Source organism: Mytilus galloprovincialis, chromosome 5 (genome assembly GCF_965363235.1).
Source record: "Mytilus galloprovincialis chromosome 5, xbMytGall1.hap1.1, whole genome shotgun sequence".
Classification (NCBI taxonomy): domain Eukaryota; kingdom Metazoa; phylum Mollusca; class Bivalvia; order Mytilida; family Mytilidae; genus Mytilus; species Mytilus galloprovincialis.
This window is the reverse complement of record NC_134842.1, coordinates 15,449,466-15,461,209: the sequence shown is the minus strand read 5'-3', so window position 1 is coordinate 15,461,209 and position 11,744 is coordinate 15,449,466. Positions and strand designations below refer to the sequence as shown.

The 11,744-nt window shown below is 31.3% G+C and overlaps 1 long non-coding RNA gene across 2 annotated transcripts in view; it reads right to left on the bottom strand.

The window, feature by feature from the left end:
- Positions 1–1,812: 1,812 nt before the first annotated feature.
- LOC143075245 (uncharacterized) overlaps positions 1,813–11,744 on the bottom strand; it is a 35,312-nt gene continuing 25,380 nt past the window's right edge. For both annotated transcript variants that reach the window (XR_012978267.1, XR_012978268.1), the window contains 3 exons: positions 10,179–10,294; positions 6,632–6,812; positions 1,813–4,294 (listed from right to left, as the gene is read on the bottom strand). This is a non-coding gene — a long non-coding RNA (uncharacterized LOC143075245). The remainder of the gene's footprint in view (positions 4,295–6,631; positions 6,813–10,178; positions 10,295–11,744) is intronic.

Below are 11,744 nucleotides of genomic sequence, written 5' to 3'. Positions count from 1 at the left end.
TGTTAATAAACATGTTGCTGTGCTAATCAGCTTATTAGTGTTATCCTTGTTCACAAAGGAAATGTGTTGTGAACAAATAACAATATTGAAATTTGTACCCGTTCCAGCTTTATTGAGTTACCTTTTGTAATAGGACACAATTTTTTTCAAAAACCAATAAATTACAAATGCATCCCTATTACAAAAAAGATAAGATAAATGTCTACAACGTCAAGCATTATTTCATGCTTTTTGGCTAAACAGTCGTATCCTAATAGTTCAGTCATTACTCTTAAACACATCTAGAGGTTTGCAAGTTTGAGCATGATACTTAAGTAAATGAATTTGTGTATTTAACGTTTGCTGGTTGAAGCAGAAAAAAGCGTACATGTATGTCTATTACTTAAATGTCTAAATCATGTGTATTGCTATGAATCATAGTTCAAATTAGCCGTCCAAAATCCAATATATAGAAACTATACGAATTGCCTATTCGTATTTTTTTTAAACTTTTTTCACAGATAAACTTGCATTATATACATTCTATATATAGGTATACAAAAGTAAGCGTATCTTCAAAATAAAACAACTAACAAGTTTAAAGATATGTTTCCCCTTATAAAAAACACCGTTTAAACAAGATTCCGACGGATAGACTTTTTTATATTGTAGTTGCTTATCTCACATCGAGTAACAGCATCCATGTAAACTAAATGTACGCATGTTTAGTGTGTTTCAAAATACACATTTGTTTGAAAAAGCATTAGAGAAGATATCAGCTGAGAATTTGATATGATAAATGTAAAATTACATGAATACTGAACTCAGAGGAAAGTTTAAAACGGACAGTCCCTTATCAAATTGCAAAATCAAACGTTCAAACACATCACACGACTGATAACAACTGTCAAATCCCTGACTTGGTACAGCATTATCCTATATGGAAACTGGTATATTAAACCTGGTTTATAGTTAGTTAAACATCTTACTTGTATGACAATTGTATTAAATTCCGTCAAATGGACGACGATTTGCGAACATCACAAACAGTCTTAGAAGGTTTTGATGTAAAGAAAATAGGCATAAAGCATTCAATATTGTGTCATGATCTTAATAATTATAACGCAAACAAATGTATAGCAAATAAGCACAAAAAGGCATGTAGATAACACACCTGAGCAAAACAAATCTTACAATAATAACATAATGACGGGATGTATATGTACAAGTATATAGTCAAGTCAAATGGATACCACCAGATTAATATAAATAAAAGTCAAATAAAAAAATTCTAAAAAAGGACGTGCTGTACATTGACATAACGCTTGTTAACCAAACTTCAGCTCAGACACTGGTTATGTTTTACAAATAATGAGTAGGAGCTGCATGCTCTTGAATACCAACCAAATTTGAAAAGTATATCCCATATGTAGGTGAAGTTGGTATATTGATTCCAATATGGGGGGAAAATCTATAATCTCATAGATTTTTGTACTGAGATGATCGTGTTTGCCAATTCGAGGAATAAGTCTAAACAAGATGCAGAGGAAACGTGTGTTGGAGGATATATAAATAGAAAACAATCAGAAATGGTTGGATCGTTTAAGGAAAGTACATCATCAATTATCTGGATGTGAAATGAAATGATCTTTTAGTTTTTGACAACTGTCTGAAGGTACTTAGATCCCTAAATTGTCCTGTTTTAGTAAAATATTTGGCGTTAAAGGTCAGGTAATTGTATATTGTATGTGCACAAGCTAAAATTAAAGAGAATGGATTAAACTGATTAAGATCTCGTGATGTCAATATTTTATTTCTTGTAATGAAAGACTCCTGTAAAAAGTGAAAAGTGAAGTCCTTCTTAGAACTTGAAGCAATGATAATCAGACTTCAATTTTAATCAATCATATCAAATGCATAACCACATAAAATATGACTTATTTCTGTTCAACAAAAATAAGTATTGTCTTTATCAATCAAAAACTGCACTAAAATTGGGAAAGCTTTTTTTTTAAATAAAAGAAAATGTAATTGGAACAAACCTTTCTCAATATAGTTTATTCCAAAGATAATGATTGTAATCATCAATTAGAATAATGTTTCTTTCTTCACAATTTATTTAAATTTGAAGAACTTAGATAGAATTGAGACAATATTTATAGTTACATATTGTTTAATTAATCAACATATACACAAAGGTAAACACCTTTCCTTTTATTGAAAGTTATGAATTATTTACATTGAGGTAGCTTCGATGATTATTTCTTTTATGAAAACATGTTGCAATGGAATTTTTCAAATTTATATTTGAAATTTCAACCTTGTCTAACTTCATTCCTAGTATATATATGCATATTTTGGCCAGCCCTGGCGTATATGCTATACACATTTATTCACAGTATACACTGCAAAGTACTATTTCATAGATATAAGTAGATTTAGTATGAGTGTCAGTGAAACAACTCACCGTTAAGGTCACAGTTTGTAAAAGTCAAACATAATTAGTCACAATATGGCCTTCAACACGGAGCCACTGACCAGCAAACTATAAGGGGCCTAAAAAATGACTAGTGTAAAGCAATTCAAACAGGACAATCAAGGGTAAACAAAACGAGAAACGAAAAACAGTTATGATCCACATCAACAAACGACAACCACTACATTGTAAACATTAGGTCCCTCACTTAGGACAGGTGCACACAAAGACAGCATGTTAAAACGTGTAAGTAGGCGCCTACCTACATCTTAACTTAAAACATTAATGTAACATCATGATATAGAAAGACACACCACAAATAATTAATTTAAATGGCTTATCTCAATCACAAAACATATCAACTAAAATAAGTGACCAGCCACTGAACGGATAAATTTGATCTATGACACAATGTTAATACAGAATAAGTAAATAAAATATGGGGGTGAAATGTAAAGCAATATCAAAAAGACAAGCATAACCTTCGGCAAAATGCTGCCAAACAATATAACGTACACATGCTAATAAAATTAGTTTTTTTTTTAAGGTAAACATGATGTACAGAATTTTTATTTACAAAAGAAAAAGAATTGTTGCTCATAGTTCGAGATTGCAAGTGACAATTTTTCGTAATAACAAACACTCCAAAGATGGTATATATAAAGCAAATAGTGAGATAGATATAACACTAAATACGTAAATAAGTATACACCAAATAATAAAAATGCCTTATAATTGGTATAAATTGGTAAAATAACAGCAAGAAAAAACGATTTGAAAGTACCTGCATTTACTAAAAGATACTTAAAAGCCAAACCAATTGATGACAAAATATAATGCATCTGACTGTAAATCAGCTTACTCCCATCTCCGGGATTTACTATTTGAAGCCATGGACAGTAAAAAACAAAAAGGACGTAACATAACAATACCGAAATAAAAGTAGTCAAGGAACTATGTTTTGAAAATGTTAAAAATCGTTTACATATTAAAATTTTTTACATACTATGTATCTTTAATATAAAATTATAATCCATTGCATCAAAACAATAATTATACTAAAACTTATTTAACGCATACGCATATGCCTATAGTTAAAACTAATCCTCCTGAAAGTTCTCAAAATAGTTATAACATATTCATAAACTACATACAATGTTATAATTATATATTCACAATATATAATGTTATATAGAAATTAATGCAATAGCAGTTTCATTTGATAAACTGTTACATATTTTAGAAATAGAATATGTCAATCGTAACAATTTCCGTAATCAATGTTAACAATATCAAACATCGAAACTTTAGCTGCCCTTGGCAAATTTTCAGCATGGGAGGAATTCATGCAGGCCAGATGGTTTGCTTAGGAAAGAAACACATCTTGTGTACACACAAACTAGCAGGTTAACTGTCTTGTTGTTGTTTCATATATCAATGTGAAGTTAAATTCACTAAATAGAATAAATAGTCTGAACGAAATAAAAGCTTAGCATAGTGTAATTTGATGTCCTCTCTTTTCACTTTGGTACCCAATGTTTAGTGGCGATGATACACAATGCAAATCAAAAGACTAACCGAGTCCTTTTCGAAACATAAATCAAGATTGTAAAATGCATTAAAAAAACTTTGTGTGTGTTTATTTATGGGCACTAAAATCTATAATTTGCTGTTCATTTTGATGTAAACAGTAGTTTGTGATGTATAGTTTTGGCTTACAGTACCGCAGTTTGTTTATGCAGCTTGTCCTTTGAACTATACAATACACAGTAATTATTATAACCATCACAATTCCAATAGATAGGACAATACCAACAACAACATCACTGCTGGTGAGCCCTGAAATAAAACAAAAAAAAGAATAATTGGAAGATAACTCTTTCAATTATCAATTAGAATATATATAGTTTCGGCTAATTGATTAATCAAATTATTTCGTTCTCTCTTGGTATTTTTCAAGCCTCGAGTGTGGGTGTTCTTTGGTTAAACCATTAGATTTGATACCAAGTGTTCCTGTTTCTACGTGGTTGTTATAAGTAGGCGCATGAACTGATTGGCTCGGTTTCAGAATTATCAGCAAAGGAAGGTTACATTTCTCCCTGTTAACTGTTTTGTAATGAATAGCGCGTTAAACTCCAACATCACGTTTAACGTGTTCTCACTCTGATATGAGGGTGTGCATAAGGGGTATTCCAGAATAGAAAATAATGAGGTTCTAAAACATAAGGCGTAGAGAATAATGTCAACAAGTATAAAGAATAGTGAAAGATTGCAATTGAATTCACTTTAAATCAAGATAGTACTAGTAATGATCACTGCCCTTTCCTGGATCTTGATAAATATATCATTAACGAGAAGCTAAATACTAGAATTTTATGATAAAAGAGATGATTTTTTTATTTCCTATTGTTAGGTATCCATTTTTGGATGGGTACATTTCATTGTCACCATTTTATGGTATTTAAATATTTCAAACTGTTCGATTCGCTCGTGTATGTAACAAAGTATTATATTTCAACGGAGGAAACTTATATATTATTGATATTCATATGATGAAGACATAATCTTTCAATCAGTTTAAGTGAAATATTGAACCCTCATATCAGTAACTACTAGTAGTCCTTTGTTAATGTATGTATCATTGTCTTTTTATTTAGTTTTTTATGTTAATTATTCTGATATCGGATTCGGACTATTTTTAGAATGAGTTTAACTGTGCATTTTGTTGTGTGTTTTTTCTACATTGTTCAGGTATAGGAGGTAGGAGTGAGGTATCACAAAACATGTTTAACCCCACGGATTTTTGCACATGTCACAAGTCAGTAGGCTTTGGCACTTGTTAGTCTTGTCAGATTTTTATTTTGTTTTTTTTTTGGGGGGGGGGGGTGTATGACATCCATTAACACGGACCAAGTATACAGTATTTCTTCTCTTTGGTCGGGCTGGTTTCTCTTTGACACAATTCTCATTTACAATATCAATTTAATAGACAATTAAAGAATGCAGGTATAAAGGAACCCCTATTCAGCACCTCTATGGTTATCATGGTATATTTGTTTCTGAATTTAAACTCTTATATATATTCCTAATGTGCACCGTTTGATTTAAAAAAAAAAAGTTGTAATGATCTGTGTTGAAAAAAAATCAATATAAAGAGCACAAAAAAAACTTATTGTTTTGAAAATAATTGAAGATACCACATCGAATACATATATAAAAATGTCAAAGAAGTTGTTGACAATTTTTCAGGGAAATATTATGAAATAAAAGTGTTCGTCCAAAATTCGAAAACAAAAAGACGTGTCTGACACACAAAGTTTTGATTTAGGGGTGTCTTTGATGAGTTCATTTTGATCATAATAAGCTCCTGTTCAATAAACGTAAAATTCAAAGAACATTTGAGTATGTTGTGTCAGTTGTGTTGTTGTTTTTTGTTGTTTGTCTGTTTGTCTTTTTCGTTTTAAGCCATGGCTGTGTAACTTTATTTTCGATATATGAGTTTAATTGTCCCTCTGGTCTCGTCCGTCCCTCTTTGACAGGGCTATACGTGAACTAAACAAAACTATTAACCTTACATTTAAATGTGCATCTAAACAATGAGCTAAAGGTTAGAAAAAAGTGGCAAAATTAATCAAATAATTGCCTATGTTTGCTCGGACGTGATATTGTCTTTTTCTCATAAAACCTTCTGTTCAAATTTCATAAATTACATTAAGGTTAAACAAAGTTACTGATGTCTAAAAATGTTAAACTGAACCTCTATGTTCACTAACACCGATAGCGACGGAATATCAGATTGTTTTGTCTCGTTACGTCACACAAATATCGCAGACTCGACAGAATAACTCTAGGAATGACAAGGGTCAAATATGATTAAGGCAATCTGACGAACAATTTTTGAGAACTTGATTTTTGTCAGTAAACTTTATTGGTTACAGATAGAAGCAAATCGATAACAATAAAACAAGATTTTGAGATTATAAATAAAGGTATTGTAAATAGGGCGAGTTAAAAAAAAAAAATGACTCTTATATCATGAACAAAATTTTTCATCAACGCCCTGCGAATCAAATACACAGCACAAGTAAAACTGATGAGCGTTAAAAGTGATAATTAAAACATTAATTAAAAGTTTAAAACACCGAACGTCTAATTGACATTTTATAAACTACTTACGTTGACAATAGTTAACAGACGCGGAATACATTGGAATATCAGTTGAACCAGTCATACAGGATATTACAACCTTCCCATCGCATTTCTTGTTTTCCAAACTAATGTTCGATTGAAAATGTATCTTATAAAAAATATCGTTCTTCGTCATATTCATTGCAGAATTTTCAGATTGTTTTCCATCCTTTAAAAAGAAATTACAAGCAGAACAGTGTGTTATGTAATCGCAACATAAACTTGGTAAGTCTAACAAAAATCGAGCAGTTGTACGTTCATATCATTTTGTGGTATCATTTACTAAATGCACAAAGGTGTGACCATTTAACTTCATAGGTGTAGTGGGGAGATTTTTTGTTTTATTTGAGTCAGAAATTTTTAATTCTATATAATTTTTCAACGCTGTCATTTCAATTCATTTGGCTCATTGTTAACACTATAAGGGAAAATCAATTTGATAATCATAATATATTTGTTAAGGAAAAAACATAAACCAATCCCCACCCTCTGTTGTTGTCAAATGTTCGTTCCCTAATTCACATTGTCAATACGCGAATAAGTATTTTGGAAAGACCTGTCTTCTTCATTAGAGTTGATATATGAAATGTCATTATCCATAATAATATTCCTGTACATACATATAATGGTTTACTTTTTTTTAAAATTGTTATTTGGATGGAGAGTTGTCTCATTGGCACTAACACAGCATCTTTCTATATCAAGTTAACTAAAGAGCTAAAGGATAAATCAAAAATATAACTCTCACAGTGTTGTCAGAAAAAACTAGAAGGAAGACGCGGAAACAGAAACACATGATACCAAATTATGAGAAGATTACATCCCATACGTATGTTTTCCAGTATAGAAACTGTTCGGTGTGAGCCAAGGCTCCGTGTTGGAGATCGTACATTGACTTAAAATGGTTTGCCTTTACAAATTATGACTTTGATGGAGAGTTGTCTTATTGACACTAATTTCACATCTCCTTATATCTAATTAAGGTGTTTTCAAAACTTTTAAGTTTATGGAGTGGTTCTTTTAAAGTTCAAAAATAATACATGTTGACAGAATTAAGAAAAGGAACAACAAGGTGTTAAGAACATAATCCACAATAAAATATTCGAACGTTGAACACAAAACTATTTAAGAAACGTTATATGCACATAATTGCCCAAATTGCACCGTGTACCAAAATATCCTTGTTAATGATTTGACCTGATACACAATGGTTTTAACAAACGTAAATATATTTAAATATACTCAAATCGTAGACTCAAGTATATATACTATATATATATCAACAGACGAAGTTCACAAATAGTCAGCTCTTAAAAATGAGCAAATAAAATGTGTCACAAGCATACATTCTATAAATAAAATGCATATAAAGCATGGACTAATGTCAAATTGTTCTTAATTTTGAATAAGAAAAACAAAACATCTGCCTAGTGGTTATTCGAATTTTTAGAATTTGAATTTAAACATTGATGCTAATTTGGAACACCTACGTGATTGTCGTTCAGTTCAACCCATTTTTCTATGATTCAATATGGAATCCAGATTGAATGATGTCACTTAAATGTGTATAGTAAATAAGGATACGTCTACAGAATGAACACAGAGAGGATACTTTTGTCTTGATCATATAATTAACTTAAATGAAAAAAACTGTCAGAATAGGTGCAATTTGGGTACTCTCACGTTATGTTGCTATTGAGATGACAAATTATCCTGACGAGAATGTACAAGGATATAGGTGAAAAGATCCCGAAAAAAGCGCGGAAAAAACAGTATGGATAGACGAAAATATGTAATACATGTTTTCACTGTATTGTATTGTAGGTAAGGAGACAATGGCACCAAATAAGTCAATATCAAGAATTATGGAGCAATTTAATGCACGTTTTCCCAACCTTCAGTTTGGTAACATAAAGATAGCGATAAACTAATGCAAAGGATTATATTGTAAATCCAGAGGGGTAATTTCAGGATACATATAAATCAAAAGATATGTTAACAAATGTTAAAAAAAAACAAGATTGGGAGGCCTCACACGAGGTTCACAAATAAAAAGAAACTGTTGACACTTATACTGATCCATTTAAGAATTTAAAAAAGCCAGGCTCCGAATGATCTTATATGTGAGTTTCGGGTACGGATTCAGAAGATCCAGTTTTTTTTACGAATATGACCTACCTAATTAGACTATTAACCGGATATGTAAAAAAATAATTAGTTATCAAAGGTACCAGGATTATAATTAAGTACGCCAAACGCGCGTTTCGTCTACATAAGACTCATCAGTGACGCTCATACCAAAATATTTATAAAGCTAAACAAGTACAAAGTTGAAGAGCATTTAGGATCCAAAATGCATAAAAGTTGTGCCAAATACGGCTAAGGTAACCTCTGCCTGGGATAAGAAAATCCTTAGTTTTTTTTCGAAAAATTCAAAGTTTCGTAAACAGGAAATTTATAAATTACCACATTATTGATATTCCTGTCAACTCCTAATCGCTTAAGTGTTGACTACTGGGCTGGTGATACCCTCAGGACGAAACGTCCACCAGCAGTGGCATCGACCCAGTGGTGTAAATAGTTATCATAAGCAACACGACGGGTGCAATATGGTGGTGGGGGGGGGGGGGGGCAGAATCCTGCTTACCCTTCTGGAGCACCTGAGATCATCAACGGTTTTTGTTAGGATTCGTGGTGTTTATTCTTCAATTTTCTTGGTAGTGTCTTATGTACTATTATTTTGATGTTTGTATTTTTTAGTCATGGTGTTAACAGTTTTTTTTTTATTGATTTATATATTTGATTTTGAATGTCCCTCTGGCATATTTAGCCCCTCTTTTAAGTGTGTGCATTGTATGTAAGCTTATGTTAGAGAATTATTTGAAAGTTTTTGTGATTTAAAATTAAAGATCTAATTTTAACATTCATTTTAATAAGACATAAAGAAATGTGGTATGAGTACTAATGAGACAGCTCTCCGGCAAATTCTGAATTTGTTAATGGAACAACCATTTTACTTTAAAGGGGGTTACGTTTTTTTTTCTTGAAAAAAATTCAATGAAAAAAACATGTTGTCAAGCAGATGACAAAACAAAATATATAATGATTTCCCCCATACCTCATACTGTTCAATTTAAAAAAGTATAATTGATTAGAAGCGTTGATAAACTAAAATACAATGTTCGCTCTTTGCGAAAAAAAAACATTCTGACGCAGGCAAAAGAACCATAACCTCCTCCTCTTGAAGTTGAATGGTTACTCTCCAAGAGTAAATCACTATAAAATTATGTCGATGTACGACTTAAAGCACGAAGCTTTAGCCCACACCAAACAGCAAGTTATAACTAGCCCTAAATTGAAAAGCGAAAACAAAATGCAAATTAAAAACTAGTATATAAACAGTACATAGCAACAGTTTAACACTATGTGCAAAACAAAATTCGAACGCATAAATAGAGCCTTTGTGTCAAAAGTACACAAATTATATAGAAACATGTAAACAAAAAAGAAATATAATCAAAATACAAATACTTACATTATATTTTGCATAGCACTTTGGAATTGGAAATATTGTATGTATGTATAAATCGAGAACAATTGTTTCATCCAACTGGTAATTGGATACTCCTATTTCTGACTTATTTGGGTGATCTATTGAAGAAACAAATTTATTTACCTTTCATAGGATATAAGTATTGCAGGCAAGAATATTCTAGATGAATTAATGAACGTCAAGAAGAATACATGCATTGTAACTTGTAAGTTATGCAATATAGCCGATTGAGGATAATGTGTATGTGAGTTGTAGCTTATATGATATATAATGCATGCCATTTAACTGTATGAGGATATATGCAATGTAACTTAAGTTATTATTCATTACATACAGAATAAAGAAGAGCAGAAACAGAGAAAATGCCTGAGAGACGACAATCCAACCAAAGACCAGAAAACATCCTAAGGCATTTAATGGGTGTTTACGCATCGAGAAAATATCAGAACCGGCTTGTGTTCAAAATAACCGTATTGATAATTAAAATTAAATATAGATTCTTACACTGCAACAAGTGTATTACGATATTTCTCCACTCGAGACAGTTAAATTTTATTATTTAAAGCGCGAGGCTTGCCGAGCCCTTTAAATAATAAAATTTAACTGTCGAGAGTGGAGAAATATCGTAATACACGAGTTATAGTGTCGGAATCTGTTTTTCTAATGCTTTTTATCGTTCTTTTTCAAAGATTTTCAGAAAATTGTGCTCTTTAAATGCGACGTCATCAGGCAAGGTCGCCTTTTTTCATGACGTCACAATAGGAAAATTGAGAAGAAAACAAAACATTTTGACGTCATAATCAAATTTCGACTAATCATTTGCCGAGAACAGATATTTTTCTCACACCTGTCAGGAAATGTGAAAATAGCACAAAAATTAGAGAACACTGTATAAAACATGTAAAATATAAAATGTCTTTAAGTTTTAATTAACAACTTTCCTTAACAGTTTGTTTCTTGAGGAAAGAGATGAAACTACGTAAAGGAAAGCTAAACCTAATAAAATGCTGCCGGCAGAATAGGCAGAAAAAAAAAGACAAGTTCATGGAGATTAACAATGCTTATTATTTCAAAGTAGCTGCATCATGAGCTAATAAACAAATGAGCAGTCACATGACTGAGAAGTACTGATTGTAATGTTCCAATTAAACTAGCTAAAACAGAAATCTTAAAATTTTGAACTTCTTATAAATTCAAAGTCGATGGGTCAGAAACTAAGGGGAAGGACCTTACAATATCATTGATCTATTACACGTAGATTCTATCAAACAAACTTATGCATGGCAATTGTTTATCAGTTTTAAGTCACTGGACCATGACATAGGGCGAAGAGCCTCAAAAACTAAGCGGTACTGATTGTAATGCAATTTCGTACAAAACATCATTGATCTATCACAAGTGGTTCCTATCAATCTTACTTGAGGAGGCTTGCGGGTATAAATTTTTAGAAAAAAATTAACATTTATTTTTCATTACAAATTTTATTTATTACCTTTAGTAGTTATTACTTTATTGTATGGTACAAAAATCATTCCAAAAAATCAATTC